The sequence below is a fragment of the Coturnix japonica genome, chromosome Z, assembly GCF_054131305.1.
Source record: "Coturnix japonica strain WE chromosome Z, WE-NBRP24, whole genome shotgun sequence".
Lineage (NCBI taxonomy): Eukaryota > Metazoa > Chordata > Aves > Galliformes > Phasianidae > Coturnix > Coturnix japonica.
Genome location: NC_140702.1, coordinates 64,384,760 through 64,406,126, shown reverse-complemented (window position 1 = coordinate 64,406,126; position 21,367 = coordinate 64,384,760). Strand labels below are relative to the sequence as shown.

The window sequence follows — 21,367 nt, the reverse complement described above, 5'->3', positions numbered from 1 at the left end:
CACACCAACAGAAAATGTACAAACATTTACAATTGTTTGTATAATTACAATATTGTATAACTACATTCCTTTGTGCATTGTTTTCAGTGTGTTCATTATTACAATAATTATTGTTTTTTTCCTATTATGCTTGATGAAAATTGAAGCTTTCTCCTGCAAAACTTACATCAATCTATAAACTTTTCATACTTCATATCACTGTGGTTCTGCACTCAAAAACATCACAGTTCTGATCTTACTTTCTTCTTCCCTTCTTTTTTTTTTTTTCTTTTTCCTCCTTTTTTTGTTTTCCTTTTTGTTCTGCTTTTGACTTTCATCTTACAGCAGTCAAATATGGGGTAATTTTGTCTCAGAAATACCCCCCAGTTTCAGGAAATTAGTATCATAGTTTATATTGCACTGGTGGGTATACAACTAAAGCAACTAAAAGAAATATTTCCTGAATTGCTTTGTAGGTAAAAAATAATTCAGTTCATTAGTTAACTAACAATAAAGTCTCATTTTAAATGTCTGAAAACAGATGAAAGAAAGAAAAAAAAAAAAGTCAAACAGAAGGAACAGAGCAACTGTTTTTAAATTAGGTTAATAACAGATGACATGGAAAAAGTATGTAAGAAAAAAAAAGTGGAATGCCACGGTGCAGAAAAGGAAATGGGAAATACAGCTGCTTTCTCCAACACAAGAGTGGTAGGTTGGACGTAATGATCTCAAAAGTCTTTTCCAACCTGAGCAACTCTATGATTCTGTGATTAGTCGCTGAAATAGCTGGCTCAAATCAGATAGATGAGTTCACTGCCTTGATAAGTGAAACAGGATGAGGATTGGGATTAGAATAGGGATTCTACACCTAAATAGGCAAGCACAAGCATTTTAATACACTGTAATACTGAGAGTGGGACAAGGATGTTGTCAGTGTCTGTGACATACTTTGGAAGATCAGGAAATCTGAGAAAAAGAAGTAAATAATAATGTAAACCAGTAAACATGATAAATTGCACAGGGGTGCACTGCTGAGATAAAGAAAAGAGGGAAGAGAAGGGAAGGGGAAGGGGAAGGGAGGGGAATGGGAAGGGGAAGGGGAAGGGGAAGGGGAAGGGGAAGGGGAAGGGGAAGGAGAAGGGGAAGGGGAAGGGGAAGGGGAAGGGGAAGGGGAAGGGGAGGGGGAAGGGGAAGGGGAAGGGGAAGGGGAAGGGGAAGGGGAAGGGGAAGGGGAAGGGGAAAGGAAGGGGAAGGGGAAGGGGAAGGGGAAAGGGAAGGGGAAGGGGAAGGGGAAGGGGAAGGGGAAGGGGAAGGGGAAGGGGAAGGGGAAGGGGAAGGGGAAGGGGAAGGGGAAGGGGAAGGGGAAGGGGAAGGGGAAGGGGAAGGGGAAGGGGAAGGGGAAGGGGAAGGGGAAGGGGAAGGGAGGATAAAAATCAAATAATGAGTTGATGATTGACTACAGCTAGGAAATCCAGTAACTTGGGTGAGTCCTCCAAAAAGTACAGGTTTCAGTTAAAATGATGTTGCTAAGGAGCTGATCTGCAACTGCACTTATCACATTCCTGATAAGTGATGGGCAAATCGTAAGTAAAACAAAAAACAATAAAGTAATAACCCAGTGAGAACAAACACACAAACATATTTACCCCTCTCAGGACTGAATTTCAAGCAGAGAAATTACATTAAAATGAGGTGGCTTATTAGACAGAAATCAAAAGGGAAATTTTAGATATTACCTCCTTGTATGTGTCTTAATTCAATGATACAACAAGAGATTTTCAGTAAAAGTAGGAGGTTCTTATCAGGGATAATGGAAAATGTATTTCAAAGGTACATAAGAGTGGAAGGTTTGGAACAGAATAACAAAATTAACTATTAAAAATATTGCCAAAAGTAAGTGAAAAACACTAAATAGATTTGAAGGAACACATATCCAAAGTAACTGAATTACTAGTGCAGAAATTCAGCCTCAATTCCAGTGTTGTCCACAGCAGCTCATTAGCGCATGTGTACTATTGCCCTGACTACAGGCTAAGTACTAATTCTATTTCTCACTTATTTGCAGTCTGACAACATTGCAAATGAATCCAGTCTAATATGGGAAAAACTGCAGAATAGAAGAGCCACAGCAACTAAAGGAAAATGCACATTAATACTGACAAAACAGACAATTTTATGAAAATAACGACTTTGGAAGCAAAGAAAAATAACAAATCATAAAGCAAAAGATACACAGGCATCCGGAGATTTAGTTATACCACTCTCACAGTTACTGCCTCACAATGAATGTATACTATGTCTAAATATTGTGTGTACATTAAAATCAGTTTAATAGTGTTGCATTTTCTTTCTGTATCCATATCAAGATTTGAATTGTAAAATCTGTCACTGTATTTCCAGAAGGGAGTTCACATAAATAATTTACAGGTAGGTAATCCATAGAATAGAGCAGAAGAAACTAAAGTCAGAGAATGACAAACAAGAATGCAAGAAAAAAGAATTAAGATGCAATTGAGATGCAAGTAGGAAACAAAATTAACTGTCATAAAGGAAGTTACGTGTGAGACTACTGGATTAAAAAATGGAGTGCTGCCTTTGCTCACAAACCCCATATCTGTACGGAGGACACTAATCCAGGTGACAGAAAAGCTATAAAGTATTTTGTAACTGAGCATACAAATGGGATACATATGACAAGTATATAAACACAAGTAATATAAGTGTATTTGGACAAAAAATATAGAATTACTCTTTAAAGAAGCTAATACAAAGACAGAATAATAAATAGTGAATTTGTAATCAAAAGATTATTTTATTAAATATCCCTTTTCATGTCTGAGAAAGCATAATATTTTTCATTTAAAGATCTCCCACAAAAAGGTGTGCTTTTTTATAAACCTGTTTTTAAGCCCAAGAAGACATTAGCTGCACTTACTAGAAGCGATACATGCTGACTCAAAACAGGAGAACCCAAAGCAAGAAATGTAGTATTTTTCAATACCCAGTAGGCCAGCTAATGCTTGAAGTTCCATAGCAATATGATGTTTAATTGGGTGTAAATAGTATGTTCTTTTTGGCACTAAGGCAAAAAGGAGTCCAAATCCCAGAAAGTACTTGAGAAAATCCAAACTTTTAGCACTTGATCTGTTTTCTAAAACTGGATCTCTCCTAAAGATTACAAAGCCAATTCCTAATTCTAGCTTGTTAGAGCTGGAGGACCATGTTTGCAGTGGAAATGATTAGGAAGCTACTTGAGGACCACCGAGCCCCAAATAACCTACTTCTGTGTGTGCAAAATCAGTGCCAAAATGCCCACAGAAGGATGAGCTATTTAAAAGGAATCTTGTTTAGAAAATGTAAAGAAGCAAAATCCTATACGTACACCAAATTATATTACAGGCTTAGGCTGAGCTCACATTGTCAGTAGAACAGGAACAGCATACCTGTTATTTAATGTTATAATGTAATAACCTTGTAATTAATTGTTATCACTTAATAACCGTCCTTGCCAATGTAGGATTATTGTTGTAGCCAAAACAGGATGTTATGTTATATAAGAGGATTTTCAGGAAAAGCATGTGTTAAAATTGCAGAAGTAAGATTGCTTGTGTCTAGTACATGCAAAAAACCAGTTGTTTTTTTTTTTTTTTCTAAATTCTGCTGAAACTTGCATTTAACCAGAATTGTAGAATACTTAAAGAAAAGTAAGTTGAAAGCTACTGGAAGGAGTTTAAGGGAAACATTTACAGTTTCAAACAAAACAGTTAAGATTTGTGCCCATTAAACAGTTTGCTGCCTATAAAAACCAAACAAACAACAACAAAACCCAACCAAAAACACCTAAATTCACAAGGTAAGAAATTTAACATTGCTTGTGTAAGAAGGGGACTGCAACTCTACAATCATGAAAAAATCAAGAATATGCCAGCCATCTCACTAATGGGACCTCAGGATGAAAGAATAACTGCCTAATTATGACGCATTCTTCCATTAAATACACTTCCTTGAGAGACAGGGCGCTTGTAACCTTGTCATTTAATTAAAAGCTGAAAGACATAGTCTGAAAAAAATAATAATAGAAGAGTTTCAGTTGCAATTGAAAGTAAATATAACATCCTATTTTATTATCTCAAGCAAAAAGGAATATACTAGGAGCAACAAATAACTAACTGAGCTAGCAGCAATGACCTCTACTGCTACCTCCACAAGCTCCAGCACAGGAGATATGCAAGTTGTCCTTAAGCCCTGCTCTACATCCAAGAACATGGACACACTTTCCATTTGGAAAATCACATTATCAAGTACAGTTTTACTGATAACTGGCAAACTCAGATGATGGTAGGAAGTAAATTACCTGTACAGATGCTGGACATATAGTCAAATCAGCCTACTAAGAAAGCAGACCTTCCTCTCAATACCCAAGGCTGCTCAAATGATTAAGCAAAAGCAATGCATAAGTGTTAGAATGGAAGAGAATATTACCAGTGTTCAGATGGACTACAGAAATCAAAGGTTTAGCTATACTATCAGTACTGATTTCAGTTCTAAGAATCACACACAGACAGAAAATAATAATAATAAAAAAGCAATAATACAAAAAGAAGGAAGGTCAGACAGGAATTTCAAATATAATGCTGAAAGTATAAGGGAAGATACAGGAAAAAAGCTATGATACGAAATGGGAAAAAAAAAATCCTTGGACTCTAATTTGGAAAGTGGGTAATTATGAAGGCATATAAACCAACAAAAAATGCAACTAAAATAAACTGGTCTAACATTACTGAGAAACTGAAAAACCCAAAATTTATAATTGGCAAAAAGAAATACTTAATAAAAACTTTTATACCAGTCTCATGGTCTTGTTTATTATTAGAGTCTGATGCAGCCCTAAAACTATGTCCTGAATTTATCCCATTTTACCATTATTTTTCAGGCACTATCTGTCCAGTATTGACTATTCAGCTGTTTGTGCTATTGGCATTCTCTCAGTCTTTCTTGTCTTTCCTCTTCCTTCTATTGGTCTTACTTACTCTTCCCCTTTATCCAGTAACACTGCAAAGTAACCTTTACCTTTGCTTTATCTTCTTCATCCAAATCAACAGTCTCTGCATTCAAATCAAGCCTCACAAGGAGTGACTGGGAGAAGCTGGCACGGAGCTTTCTTTATTAAACTGATTGATCTTTAAATGCAACAGATTATTGCCTTTTCTGTGACGACCGTGTTATCAGCTCTGATCATAGGCTGAATAAATTGAACCACAGCTTTGATGTGGTACAGCAATTTATATGTTCTCTTGTCTGAAAAGACTTTAATACCTCCTAAGGAAGCAAAGCAGTTTTGTGTTAGCAACCATGTTTCCGAGTGTAAGTCCTAAGCAACAAGCACTGAAGTAATCATCTTCTTGGATGCTGGCCCATTAATACCCTTAAAAAACAGAGCTGGTAAAAAAAAAAAAAAAAAAAAAAAAAGAAAAAAAAAAAAAGATCCCCTGTGTGTTCTTCCCAGCAAAGCTGAAGGCCTCTTAACAAGATGAACATTACTGCTGATGCTTCCCTCAGAGCACTTGGGTTCTATCTGGACTGCAGACTGGAAATCCAGACATCAAAGAACATGAGCAAATCAGCTGTTTTCCTATTAATAATTTGCTGGACTCGGTTCTATCACTTCTAAAACATTAAACTGAAAATCTGATGTTTTAAATAGAAGTAGGAATGGAAAATGCAAATCTTTAGCATTTGCTTCAATTAATAATCTGGAAAAGCATACAATATTCATCACAAGATATATAAACAAAAGAACCAACAGACTAAACACCTGGGTGTGTGTTTAAGTTTGAATGTTTCATTCATCAAAACCTATTCAAAAAGTGATTTATGGCTACCAAGCTACCTGCCTGGAAAATTTACATTTAAATGTGTAAGTCGGGTCAGAAAGTACTGAGGAAAAAAAAAAAAAAAGAAAAAAGAAATAAAAACAACAACAAAAAACCCAACTAAACATCTGAAGTGTAGTTCAGTAATATATACTTTATTAACTGTGCTCCAGCTTCAAAATATTGCAATATAGTACAAAAATAATAATACAATACACAGTTTATTCCTATAAGCACAGAAACTCATAACAATGGAACTCATTCACCATAACCTAAGGGGACTGGCATGATTTGCATTCACATTCAGAAGAGTCAGAGAAGAATACAGGTAGAAATTCATTTCACTGTGAACATATTATGCTCTTTTATTCACTGCTATTAAAGCTGCAGTTCTCTGTTTAACTCTTTGGCAATAGCAGCTGAGAGACTTGAGGTCTTCCATTTTAAAAGGAGTCTCTATGTTGATGTACAATATATGTCAGATGAGGACAGTGTAATGTAGTGAAACTATTCCTCAATTCTTTAGTACTGTAAATAACTATGTGAGATAAAAGATGAAGAAAAATTAGGCCTAAGTACACAACTCTAGGTCTAGTCCAGTGAATACTCCTGAACTCATTTCTGAATTAGATCACATACATTAAATCTCCCTGGTGCAAGGCATTTAGAATAAATGGACTGAAGTTACACAAGTAATTAGAAACAGAGTGAGATAACTGTATTTTCAGCATTTCACCTTGGAAGAAAATACTATACAAGTTGAAACAGCTGGACATCTGGCTTTGGGATGCACCGATGGCCTGCTGTAAGTCTACAGAGTTAACTTTGTTATTCACAAACAGACTGGTTGCGCAGCACCTGTACAAGACAGCCTACACATCCTGGTTGACTCTAACTCATTCTGAAAGCAGGGAAAGCCTCCTCTGCTTACATGTCCACAAATACAGTAGGTGGAGGGACTGCTGTGGCTCTATGTATCATTAAGGATGGAATATCCTGCAAGTAGCAGGATAGTAGATAATGTTGTAGTAGATCACCGACACACTGTTACAGCACTTAGTTGGCTTAAAGAAGCAGGTTTCATTTGTTGCTATTGGTAAAAGATGAAACACTAGTTAGCTCTAGACTGAAAAATCAATTTGATTCACTTCAAACTCCTTATAAAGAAGCCAGTTTAGTTAATAAAGCATGTTTTAAGTGACTGAAAAGCAAAAGAAAATTACCATGGGAGAATACAGATAGAAATATGCATGTAAAATTGGAAAAAATGCAAGGAGTGGAGAAAGTTCTACAAAATAGTTAAGCAGGAAAAGATTCCAGCCATCTAACCTTCAGAATAACAATAAATAGAAACAACAGAGGATGAAACTGTGGTAGGAAACCACTTGAAAATTGAAAATAAGAAATGAAGAAAGAAAGAAGAAACAGGAAAGTCAAACTTTTTGGGAGGCACAATAAATCTTCTAATCCTTTCATTTTCAATGTTTAACTATATGCTTCTCTGAACATTTTTTGGCATAGTAGATTTTTCTCCAAAAATTCACCTTAATTCATAATTTCTAAAGTTAACTGTTGCATGAACTCTAACAAGTCTGATTTTGGAATGGTTTATAATCAACTACACTCTCATTTCTTACCCTCCTGCTGCACATTTTTAACAACACTTACATCGCATTCAGCTCACAGAAATAGTCAGTTCTTCATTTCTTTATTTACTTCACTTCATCCCCTAATGTTTTGCTATAAAATCTTAATAAGTCATTAACAAGCATCTCAGAAATGAAGCACTGAAGTAATTTTCAACACCCTTAAACACACTGCAAAATGTCTGAACTTCTTCATCTAACATGAAATATCCTGTACGCAGGATTTTTCAGTAACGTGAATGAAATGGTGGAACCAGCAATTCTGGGAGGAAAAAAAGAACAACAAAAAAAAACCAAACAAAACAAAAAAAAAAAAAAACCCAACCCCAACAACAGCAACAAAAAACCACAAAAAAAAAAAAAAAAAAAAAAACCAACAACAAACAACAAAAAAAAAAACCCCGCACATATTTAAGAAGAGAAAAAAAATAATGTAGAAGCACTGCCTTCACTACAAATAAAGGAGAGGAATACTGGAAAAGAAGCCTGCAAACCTGACAAAATGCACTGGCTTGGGTCGGTTTAGATTAAACTCACTGTAGGAGAAAAGACATCAAGAAAGAAAACAAATCATTGGATGTTAGATGTACGATCTCTATGATAATCAGATATGTCTCGTGACAGTTTGCTTCAGCCCCTCTGTTCTGTACAAAATACTGTACAGCATCACTGCTGACAAAGGTTCATCTGGCACTGTCTACAGATAAATGAACGTTACCATTTTTTTTTAAAAGACAGGCATGAAAGACCAAAAGAAATACTGAAACAAGAAAAATACAATGATTAATCAATCCAGTTTAACAGTAAAAACATAGTGCTAATTTGAAAAGGCATTTAATCACCTTTGATGCTATGTGACAGTGTAAAATAGTTAAGCACAATAAACTCTTGGAGATTCTGCCAAATCAAGTAAAATGCAGTCCCTTGTCTATTCATTTTTATCACAAAACCTCATCAAAAGTGGAAAACTCTATTTTCCTTCCTCCCTTCAAAGCAAACAAAACAACAAACAAAAAACCAAAGAGAAATAAAAATATTTTAAAGTATAAGCAAACACTAGTTAACTTATGAGAGCAATTTAATAAACTTTTTATCTCTAAACTTCCTTTCCACACCAGCAAAAAGCAACTAAGTATTTTTGCCTTGCATTTATTTATCTTAGTTCCACTTGAGCTTTGATTCTTTCAGATACAAAACGCTGGGATGAAATATCACGTGTATGCTGGAGTGTGAGTTTACTTCAGTGACACATACATCCATTAATTCTTAGTACTGAAGAACACTGTGCTTGAAGCTGCTGAAAACTACTCTGCATCTCACTGTTCTATCTGCAATGTTTCTTAACAATGGGAAATTAATATTTTTAATAATGGTGCACTTCTGTGTAATTTTAGACTGATCACAAAGCTATAACAAAGACTGACAAGATTTCTAAAGTTATCATATTTTAATTAATTTCTTCCTTATTTTGTAGCTAACAGAAAAACGTCACATTACTTTCCTTCATAATATCTAGTTTTATTTTATATCAACATTTTACTTACACAAGCAGAGTCTTTTAATCCATCTAACTGGGAAATACATTCACTTGTTTGAATAATCCCGGTCTGACATTTAAATCAGATTTACTGCATGTATGTTTTTGCCTGTGCATATCTCCCTCACTCCTGAGGGACACCTGCACAGTGAAGAACAGACAGATCTTGTTGCTCCCTGATAAGGTCACAGAGGCTTAGCTATAATATAGCCTAGCTTAATCCTCATTGGTTTTGCCTACTGAGCACAAGACTGTTTCCTTGACAACACAGCTGCAGTTGCCACAGCATTCTGAGCCACATGTGATGTCCAGGTTTAGGGTATGGCCCAGCTGAAAATCTATTATTCAATGCTTTTTTTTTACAAGACATTATAGACTATAAATAAAATCAGTGAAAATCTTCCTCATGTTATATTTCTCCTGTTCATATTACACCATTTCCTACCACTTGCCTACAAACCCATTTCCCACATGAGATGAACACTTCTGAAGCTCCGGAGCCATAACAGTTCCTATCTTGGCATGCTCACAATTTAAGGGCATTTTTTATTCAAGGCATGTCATTTTGCATTCTATATAGAAGTAAGAATTAATCATCAGCTTGAAATGTAATTGTGCAGCTAGAATTTGGAAATATATATGCAAAAAATGAAGCAGTAGTTTAAAAAATGGATATGTAACAAACAATATTGCAAAAGGGAAGAGAATAATACAGAAAGTGAAATATTTCTTCAACAAATGACTGACATTCATTATACACAGTTAAGTGATTTTGAAGCTGAGAACCACAGAATAACAGAATGACTTGAAGTGAAAGGGACTACAGACTGTTTACCTCTAAACCCTTGCCATGGGCTGGTTGCCCCACCAGCTCAGGCGGCGCAGGGACCCATTCAGCCCAGCCTTGAGTATCTCCAGTGATGGAGCATCACAGCTCTCTGTGCAGCTGTGTCAGGGCCTTACCACCCTCTGGATAAACGTTTCCTCCTTAAATCTAACCTAAACCTCCTCTTTTAAGTTCAAAATCTTGTTCTATCACTATTTGCCAGTGTAAAAAGTTGTTCTCCCTTCTGTTCATAAGCTCCCTTTGAGGACAGGAAGTCTGCAACTCTGCAACAAGATTTCACTGGAGCTTTCTCTTCTCCAAGCTAAACAAGCTGAGCTCTCAGAGTTTTTCTGAACACAACAGCTCCACATCTTTCTTATGCCGGGGCCTCACTTTTCAAGACAGTCCACATCCCTCTGGACTGTATTCCTTTCTTCTATTTTGTCAACTGCACCACTCACCTTGGAGTCATCAGCAAACTTGCTGAGAGCACACACTCAATCCCACTGTCTAGTTTGTTGATAAAGATGCTGAAGAGCATCAGTCCCAAGACTGATTCCTGGAGCACACCACTAGTCACCAGCTTCCACCTGGCCGTGGACTCATTGATCATGACATTCTGGATGTGACCATCTAAACAATTCTTTATCCACTGAATGATGCCCTCTTTCGATGTAACTCAGGATACAGTTGGCATTCTGAGCTGCAAACATACATTGTTGGCTAGCATCAAGCTTTTTCTCCATTCGGTTGCTCTCAGTTTTTACACAGATCTAGGATCTTGCAAGACCATGCAAGGCCAAGCAAAGTGTATTGCATTTATAAGCCTCACCTCACATTTTACTGAAATACTGAAATAGTCGACTATCCTTCCAGCTGCAATTAGGATATCTGTCATCCAACAATATCAGTATAATGACTTGACATTAAAATAATTTATCTGATCTCTCTGCTGAAATGGCTAATGCATTAGGAAAAGTGACCCGGTGAATTTCATTTATGATTTATTATCACCTTATTAGAGAGAGGCTATCTGATTCATAAATGCTCACGGTGTGCTTATTAGTTACACAATACAGTAACCTCGATCAACTTGTGGCTTTGCCTAAAAATTCCAGATTTTCCTGCAGTTCTTAACTTTGTAATTTTGTGATTAAAAATTCTTTCAGATTAAATTTTCTGGTAACTTACATGGTTGAGATGAAACTTCTAGGCATAAATGCATGTGGCCACTGGAAACAATCTTGCCAGTTCTATGGGTAATGGGGCAATAGATTATCAAGTCAGAAGTATGACTAGGTCTTCTGATTAGAGGTTGAAGGTAGACAAATTCATCACAGAAATAAGGCGCAGAAATTCAGGATTACTGGAAACTGGGCACTGAACTAACTGTTCCAGGCCTGCAGGACTTTTGGATAATTTTTAAGGCAACATACTACACTTTAAGGAACATAAATGCACAAAAATTCTACAGCACCACACCTTGTTTCAATGTAATGCAACAGCACCTAAGAACTGTCTTCAGCTGAGCTCTGAACTTAGCAAGATGTGCAGACTTGCTGCTTAGAGATTACAGCTGTTGTCATAAATTTAACTGTGACCAATACAATTCTCTGGCACTCAGACTAACTGCCACAGAGCAGAACAAGTTCTCTGTATTAAAGTCCATTATCTTCTACAACAGCTTTTCTGCAAGCAAACTGCCATCTGAGAGTAACCCACAATCTGTACCAACTCCTAAACTTTGAAAATGTTTAGCAATGCCCTTGACAGGACTGTTTTCCCTTATATTAATAAAGAAACAGCATAAACAACTGACTTCTTGTCACGATCCAGCAACTGCCTGGCAATAATGTAATACCATATCACTGTGAATAGCAGGATTAACCAGCCTCTAGTGAATGTAGAACTAATATAAAATCTAGCCTCTTCATGCAATGGAAACAACACTAATAGCAGAATCCCTCCAGAAACCGCAAACAAAAGGAGTCTGGTGGAATTTGAAATTGAGAAATAAAGTAAGAACTTAAATCAATAAGCGCATGATTGCAGAAGCCAGAAATGTTCCATTATTTCATAAGCCATAGGTCTGATTTAGTAATAGTCAATCAGCTTAATCATCTCTGGTAAAACTAGCTAAGAATTCCGAGATAGCCTGGGACATGAAGATTTCACAGGATTACTTTTTCCTGTCTTCTTCTGAGGTGTGTGATCTATGTGTGAGTAGTATTACTTCTGTTATAAATCAATGGAATTACTCAGTCTGTGATATTCATCTTAAAAGTATTCCAGAAGGTAAATGAGACTGTATGACAGCTGATCTATGAAGCTATCTCAACTACTTGAAAATATATGGCTGGGAGTGGTAAACAACACAGATAAAGTTTAAGAGCATCATGGAAAGGTATGGTCAATATGTGATGAGTAGACTTATACTAACTCATAAATTCAAGACATTGTAAGCTGTAATTCGTAATCCTCTATCAGCTTTCACTGACTAAAATTTCAGACCTTCTCTAAGTGAGAGATTTGTTCTGAATGGTGAGATGTAGGAATTGGGATTAAAATGACAGTTTCATGCACATTAATTGAAAATCTGTGGTAAAAGGCCAGAAACAGATAAAGACAGGCAGGGAATTTGGAAATAACAATACTGGTGTTCAGTATTACAGGCAGTGATCTCAGAAAAAAAATTGATCTAATCAAAACAAATTCTCTGTAGGTAGAATAGCAAAGTAGCAAAGTAATAGGATACAAAGGATTCTGAACATTTACGAAAATTTCCATCAAGAAGAAAAGACAAAAAAGAAGACTTGAAAATGTAACAAGTGGGCAATAATTACTGGCATAATGGGTCAGTTGTGGGTAAATAAGGCAGGAGTTAGCAGAGTTAGCACTCAGCACAAGAAGGATGTGGAACTCATGGAGTGGATCCAGAGAAGAGTCATGAGGATGATGAAAAGACTGAAGAAAGGCTGAGGGATCTGGGCTTGTTTAGCCTGAGGAAAGCACCAGGGAAATCTCATTGTGGTCTTTCTGTACTTTAAGTGTACTTATAAACAGCGGGGAGAAAGACTTTATATGGTTTGATAGTGATAGGGCAAAGGGGAATCCTTTAAACTTAAAGAGAGATGATTTATGTGAGATGTTAGGAAGAAATTCTTTACTCAGAGGGTCCTGAGGCACTCACAGAGCTGCCCAGAGATGTTGTGTGTGCCCCATCCCTACAAAGTGATCTGGATTGGGTTGGATGGGGCACTGGGCAGCCTGAGCTGGTGGGAGGCAAACCTGCTCACAGCAAGGGCATTGGAACTGTATGATCTTTAATGTCCTTTCTAACTCACACCATTCAGTAACTGTGATAGAAAGTGAAAGTGGTAAGGAGGCAGAAATAGAGAAGTTAGGTTGCTTGAAAAGTCTCAGAACCAGTATACAGAAGCGAGATAGCAACAAACTACACAGTGCAGAAATATTTTAGATAAATACATATGATACACAGCTGCATTTTTCAAACTCGAGAGAAATGACCTTACAATAATTGGGATAAATGGTAAAGCAAGAGAAAACTAACATACCAGTTCTGTAGCTGAATAAAGAAGTTTCATTTTCAGAGCTACTCTGCAGAAAACATTAGAAAAAGATACGTACAACAGATCTAGCCATGTAAACCTTCCTATTAGACAAAGGTTTTGCAGCACATCCAAAGCAAAGTCCAGGAGCTGACTTTAATGTTTTAAATCAGTTGGCATAATGCCAGCAGTAAAACTTTGTATTGGCAGACTTTCAGCTATGTTTCCACAACTAATTTGAAAATAAACAAGCTGTTACAGATCTTTTCTTGTGTGCACTGGCAAATGTCACAGAATGCTATAATCTACCCTACACTGGCAAATTTAGTACTAATGACTGGATCAAAAATGGACTGAAGATGATATCCAGCCTACAGTTGTGTGTGACAGATGCAATTGCCAATGTTCTCTACCAGTTTCAAGATAAGAAACAAGATAGAGATATAGGTCTGGAGAAAAAGAATGCTGTTTTGTCCTCTGTTGAATTTGAACCACATAGTAGGTATTCGTGGAAAGTTATCTAAGTCATTTTAGTTCAAATGGAACAAGACTTCAGTAAGTAAAGAAGGAGATAATTACTTGACCTCACAGTTAATGGATTTGAAATGTCCAAGTCTGAATAAGACACTGCAATATGCCTTGTGGTAAAAACACTTAGAACAGAAAGACTTAATCAGTTGAGAACACAGTAGTTTGTTTCTTAGCAACACAGGTCACCAAGAATACCTCACTCCACTCAGAATTGTATTCTGAATGAACACAGCAAACTTTTTCATATTTTCCTTTCAAATATCTCAAGTGTGCAAGCTTACATGACAGAAAAGATCCAGCTACTGCAACTACAAACACAACCTCCCCTGACGAACAATGGATAAGAATGTTGTGGGTATTTTGTCTTTTTTTTTTTTTTTTTTTTTTTTTTCTTTCTTTCTTTTTTTTTTTTTGAGGGATAGGTTGGAGAACTAACGAAGACCTAATATACAATAAATCGTGTTTTCCGGCTGGATAGACTGCATTTATCAATGTAGCCATGGGAAGCCAGAAAAAAACATTAATTCCATTGACTTCAGAAGAAAGCATAAAATAAATAATCTTATTTCCTACATGCCATTTGTTAATGAACAATGAAACTTCGTATCTTTTGAATGAATGCAGTAAAAGAGACAATATCAATTTTGTACAGTACTAATACACCGCAATTACATGCAGAATATAACACAGCTATTAGAATAACCTCAGCTAATTGACAGCTAATTGTCTTCTGAAGTTTCACAAGTTAGAAAAAGATACTGATTTAATCAAAACTTTCTGTAAGCTCATGCAAACAATTTGGATAGAGTATTGACTGTGCAAAATTATCAAGAGTTAGGAATTCTCTACTTTCGATTCTGAGAAAACTGTTATTCACACAAGTGATTGAACCACGCAAGATTCAAATATCACAGGCACTGAAAGGAAACTAAGCAGTTTTTAGAAAGAGACAGATTGTCCTAAAAATCCCACAAGAAGTCAAGACTGAGCAGACTGCACTGGCATCTCTCTGTGAGATCTCTTATGGGATATTTTAAATGTTTAAAAGAAGAACTAATGATGAAACAAGAAGGGTTTCAAGTTCAGTCCTGGAAATCAGTAGGTACTGCTCAGGATATGAGAAATTGCAAAGCTAAGTAATCAAAAGGCTTTCAGCAGTTGAGGAAGGAATAAGGAAGAAGAAAAGACACTATTTAACAGAAAAGAATGCTAATGAACTCTGTGTTAGTTCATTTTTAACAACAGGATGTAAAGACATGGTAGTTCACTGTTACATTCAGTCGAAAAGAATCCCAGTTTTGTAAATCCTCACAATAATACTCAGGTATGAATGAAGATATTAGTGATAATAATATGCATTTATATTAATGTTAAATGTATGAAAAACAATACTAAAAACAAGCTACAAATAAAATATTATACCGATCCTAATTGTTATTTCTCCACAATCAGGATCTGAAGGGAATGGTTCTCCTAGAACATGTGGCAATATGTGAAATATATGAACATCCCTTTTAAGTATGAGCTACTCAGAATTCAGTCCTATCACTTCCTATTTAAACTAGGTAATTGCATCCTGTTTACTGCAGACCGAGTCCTATCATCATTGCCCACTGAGAAACTCTGAAAATTCCATTATCTATTTCCTTAACTTTGTAATAAATGTAACACATTCTGTGAAATTGTAACACACATCTCTGAAAAACTTCTTCCATGACATCCTATTTACAATGAAGATTCTCCACAACTATTGTGTTAACATGGATAATGAAATAAAATTTGCCATTCTTGATTTACACAGAGAGTTGTTTTTTCTCTCATTTATGACACTGAAGTCATAATCCAACAGCTTCAGAACGAACTAAATAATTTGAAACACAATAAAGCATACAGTAAGATTATAAAACCACACCCAGCAACATTTACTTGTTAAACAGGTATATATTTTAATTGCTCAAATCATTCTAAAACCATTGACATTAACAGTGTAAGAAGAATAAGCAGCAGTAAACAGTTTCACATATGTCAGGCTTATGACAAATGCAATCTTTTGTGAATGTTTTTCAAATCTAATGAATAGCTGACAAAGTACAGAAGTAAGATTTCGGTTTGTAGTTTTTCAAAACAACTTTACTGAATTAACCTCATTTTAAAAATCAGATTCCCACCATGATCTGTGGAGTATCTAATCTAAATCATTTTGATCAACTTCATCAAAGCTTTCATAAAAACACAGAAAACTAAACTTGCATAATAGAATCATATAATAGAATCACAGAATGTCCTGAAAAGGACCTCAAAGGTCATCTAGTTTCAACCCCTCTGGTGTGTGCAGGGCTGCCAAACACCAGACCAAGCTGCCCAGTGCACATGTTTACAATGAAAAAAGTCAATGGTTAGATGACTTACATCATACCACACAGTCAGCAGCTTGGGTAGGGGCAGCAGTTCACACTTGTTTAAAGACTTTATGGACTCCTCCAGCCTGCAGTATCTGAAAGGAGAACTAAGCCCAGTTTAAAAAGTGATTGGTAATACAGGTAGTAAAAACAGAAAGAACACTTTGTATTTCCTAAAAAAGGATGTAGCTTTCAGCATTACAGAAATGTATTTTTTAAAGTGGTGGTGATAGACTTTTCTTATTATTGCACTTAATTCTACCCTGCTGTGTGTGTTAAGGCAATTACCAGAAGTCCTAGAGCAAATTTAAAGGACTCAAACTGTCAGCATCTTCAAGTATCTGTAACACAAGTTTTCAATCACTGCAACTCCAATTTCAATTTCTGCATCACAATTATCCTTTATTACAATAACAATATTGAGACATGAAAGTAATTTCCACTAGCCTTAACTGTCATACAGTAGTAATTTATGCTTAACTACTTGCTTTTCTCTAAATGGCTGGCTTAAAATATTCACATTTGACTTTTTTCTTTGATTGTACACTTATAGAGATGTTACATAATCAATCTCTTTCCATTAAAATAACAAAGGTTTGAGATGTGGCCAGCACATTCTACACAGAAAAACAGATATCTAGTGATATCTTCTGACGTTACCTTTCTCTCCATAAAATAAATCATCTAAAAACAGTGCTAGCAGTCTCAAACTCTTTCAACATTCAGTGGTGGATTATGGCCTTTTAAGACTGTAAAATTTTAACATCCCTATGGATGCAAACATACATAGGAAAAAAAATGCAGCAGATCTCGTGTGTATTCTTTAAAGTATAACAAATTACTGTACCTGGTTTTGATGGAATTCAATCAATTTAGAAAACATCGCTACCAGAGTACAGTAATTAAAATTATCCTGTAAATCGATTTACATTTCCTATTAAGAAATGAGAAGATTCTACACTATGAATTTTATTATTATATATTTTATTTTTTCAGAATTGATCATATAAGTAAGTCACTGAGACTAAGAAATTCTACGCCAGAAAAATTATCTTCATAACATTATCATCACTTCTCATTGGAAAAAACAAAACCAACCAAACAAAAACCCACCAAAATGAAACCAAGCAATCCAAAAGAGAACAATAAACATAAAACAAAACAAAACAAAACAAAAAAATAGAGGAGAGAGGTTATCTTGTGGTTGTAATTTAAGCTATATCTAATGTTTGTAAATTTCAGGAATGTACCATATGATATCATATGAATCAATCAGCTCTTTTAAACAGACATTCTTGTATTTGAATATGCTCTAAGAATCACTAGATTACAAATTCAAGGAAAAAGTCTGCCAAAATAAGCAATACTGAACAGAAGAAAGAAAATAATACACTTCATTGTTCAGAAAACAGTTGCTTGTCACACTTCCTTTTATTCAAGTAATGGTGAGCCAAAATAGCAAGTAGCTTGATGATTATTTCATAATCTCTGAATATTAATTTGTTGGTCAGAGGTTTTCTCAGTAGTTGCACCAAGAACCAACAGCAAAAATGAAAAACAGTTGTAAATAAGTACTTCCTATGATATTCTGCTCCTTTTCTAGAATTATTAGACTCTTGTGAAGAATCCTGTCAACTGCAAACAACTTTTATACAGTCCGCCTTTTCATCATTCAATGAAAACAAATGCAACTCGCCAGACATTCACTTCCTTCCACTAACCAAAAACCAACTCCAATACAGACTGGAAGGAGCAGTCCTTGAGAGTAGCCCTGAAGAGAAGGACCTGGATGGATGAAAAAGTTAACATGAGTGAGCAGCGTGCTCTCACAGCTTGGAAAGCGAACGATATCCTGGGCTCCATCATAAGAGGGATGGCCAGCAGGGACATGGAGGCAATCGTCCCTCTCTACACTGCTCTTGTGAGGTCCCATATGGAGTACTGTGTCCAGGTCTGGGGCCCCCAATACAAGAAAGACAGAGAGCTGCTGGAGAGGGTCCAGATGAGGGACACAAAGATGATCAAGAGGCTGGAGCACCTCCCCTATGAAGACAGGCTAAGGGAGCTGGGCTTGTTCAGCCTGGAGAAAAGAAGGCTGCAGGGTGACCTAATTGCAGCCTTTCAGCACCTAAAGGGAGCCTACATACAGGAGCTTGTGTTATGCCCCACCTGTACCACTGTGTCCATGAAACAGTCTAGGCCAGTTGATGTCCTGAGTAACCTGCTCTAGTGGTTGACAATGCTGCTCACAGCAGGGGCTGGGAACCAGATGATCTTTAAGATGCCTTCCAACCCCAGGCCATTCTGTGATTGTATGGACAGGATTCCCAAAGAAGTGAAGGAGTCACCATCCCTGGAGATACAGAAGAAACATGTAGCGCTTAGTGACATGGTTTAGTGGTGAACTTACTTGCGTGGTTGGAGTTGATGATAACAGAACCATAGAATCAAAGAACAGCTTTGGTTGGAAGGGATTACAAAGTCCATCCCCTTCCAACCACCCCCTGTGGGGAGGGTTGCCAACCATTAGGTGAGCCATTAGATTGGGTAATAGATCAGGCCCTTGAGCACCTCAAGGGATGAGGCATCCACAGCTTTTCTGAGCAACCTGCTCCAGTGCCTCACCACCCTCTGAGCAAAAAATTTCCTCCTTATATCTAACCTAAATCTCCCCTCTTATTTTAAAGTCAATCTCTGTTGTCGTTACACTACCAGACTGTAAAACATCGATCTCCCTTCTGTTCATAAGCTCCTTTAAAATACTGGAAGAACACTCTGAGGTTTCACCAAAACCTTCTCTTCTCCAGGTTGAATAAGATCACCTTGCTCAGCCTTCCATCATATGAGAGGTCCTCCAGCCTCATCTACATCCACGTTCTGTGGACCTGTTCCAGCAGTTCCACACTTCCAGGGTCGATGACTTGTACCTTCTGGGGTGCATTCAGAGAAGGTCCACAAAAATGATCCAAGGGATGGAACACCTCCCTTATGAGGACTGGCTGAGAGCTGGAGCTGTTCTCCTTATGAGGGCTTTGGGGAGACCTGGTAGTGGCCTTTCAGTATTTAAACAGGGGGCTATAAGAAAGACAGACTCTTTGTCAGGGCCTGTTGTGATCAGACAAGGAGAAAATGTTTCAGATTTAAAGAGGGGAGATTTAGATCACATATAAGAAAACTGCTTTTTATGATAAGGGCAGTGAAGCACTGGAACACGTTACCCAGAGATGTGGTGGATGCCCTGTCCCTGGAGGTATCCAGAGTCAGACTGGAGCAGCTCTGAGCAACCTGATCTAGTCATAGATGACCCTGTTCACTGCAAGACAGTTGGACTAGTTGACCTTTAAAAGTCCCTCTGAGCTCAAAGAATTCTGTGATTCTGCAATGAAAAATCCCAAAGAAGAAGAAAAGGAGTAAGCTGCTCTTCAGATCACTTCTTTGTTAAGTGAACAAAATACTATACTTGCTGTTCTTCATTGCTGCAACAAGTACTTAATTTGTCCTGTCAATTGAAGACTTGCCAGAACACATCTTGGACCTTCTATTATCCTGGGAAAGAAAACCGTGACTCAGCCAGTCTGCTTGAAGGTTGATCTTCTTTGTTAAGCAATGTCATTCTGATTGATATCAGACAAATTTCTGTCCCAATCATGCACTTATAATGATCACCTGAGTACTTCAACCACAAACTGGCATTATTTGGCTTATAACTTGTGACCTAAATTTGAATGCAATTGTTCCATCTTCAAACACATACATATACACATAAGATACACAGCTGCTTTTATTCCAGTTTCCAAGACAGTACAAGCTTACACAACTCAGAATTCAATGTGAAGGGCTAACTGAAGCTTTTGTGATTACATGTGAAAAACTTTTAGTCACAAATATCATCAGTTCTCTGAGGAAAAAAATGCAGGGATCTGTAGCACAATTCATAATAATTGTGCTTTCCACACAGCTTCCTAGCAACTCTGTCCAGTGATATGGTATACAAAGAAATCATTTTTATGTTCACAGCTAAAGAACAATGAAAGGTTGAACAGCTCCTGCCTTGCAGTTCTGCTCTCCTTCTCCAAAGTAGAGGAAGAAAATGAAAATTTCTATGAAAAACTTGTCTCGTACAAGCTTACTTATTAGCTCCCTATACCGAGGCCATACTTTCCATCAATTTCATGAACTCTCAAAACCTATTGTTAAATTTTCTCAATAAATATTTTTTGCAAAATGCTTCCCCCATTGCATCTATCAGCAACTGGTTAGAGAACTTTCAAGTGCACTCAACTTCATTTAACTCATTTGTTGCAACATTTCAAAGAATTCTGCTTGCAGAGTATACATGTTTGTTGTTTTTCCTTTTTTGATTGAGATAATACAATTAATGTGCACCATCTTGAGCTCAGACAGGAAAGCTAAATGGATTGCTGGAAAAAGTAATCAAAAAAGTAATATTATTAATGTGGTTAGATGAAAAGCTTCATCAAATGAACAATGAGCTCTAGAAAGCTCAGGCCAGGTGCACTGTAAGATATAAAATACAGGCAAGATAAGGTAAATTAAAAAACACTTAATAAATATGTATCAAGCTTACTCCTTTTCAAATGGCAGACTAACACAGCTGATTGAAAGGAGCAGCTGTTTGTTTCATAAGCAAACCTATAATGACATGCAATTAAGGGTTTAAAACTAATATGAGTAAGTTCTAATATTAGCCTGTACAAAGCTTTAGCCTAGTTAATATCTGAAGAGCAATTGTCATTATCTATAGATCACTACTGATATGATTAGCATATCTATAATTTGTACTAAAATTGCTGGAGAAGATTAGTTAAATAATATAATTTAATAACATAATGCTCCCTTTCTGGTTCTACTATTACTCCAAGTAGACTTAGGAAATTAAAAAAAGAGAGAGAGAAAAAGTGGAGTACAGAAGCAAAAGTAAGGAACTGAGTTTAGACTGAAAGCTATGGTTTTACATGTAAACCATATGCATTTCACACAGTGTGC

At 36.5% G+C, this 21,367-nt stretch overlaps 1 long non-coding RNA gene across 5 annotated transcripts in view; it reads right to left on the bottom strand.

Annotated features, from left to right (window-relative positions):
- LOC146754151 (uncharacterized) overlaps positions 1-21,367 on the bottom strand; it is a 72,428-nt gene that overhangs the window by 33,482 nt on the left and 17,579 nt on the right. For 2 of the 5 annotated variants that reach the window (XR_014939738.1, XR_014939739.1), the window contains exon 3: positions 16,371-16,455. The exons of the other annotated variants lie outside the window; for them this stretch is intronic. This is a non-coding gene — a long non-coding RNA (uncharacterized LOC146754151). The remainder of the gene's footprint in view (positions 1-16,370; positions 16,456-21,367) is intronic. 5 annotated transcript variants of the gene reach the window in all.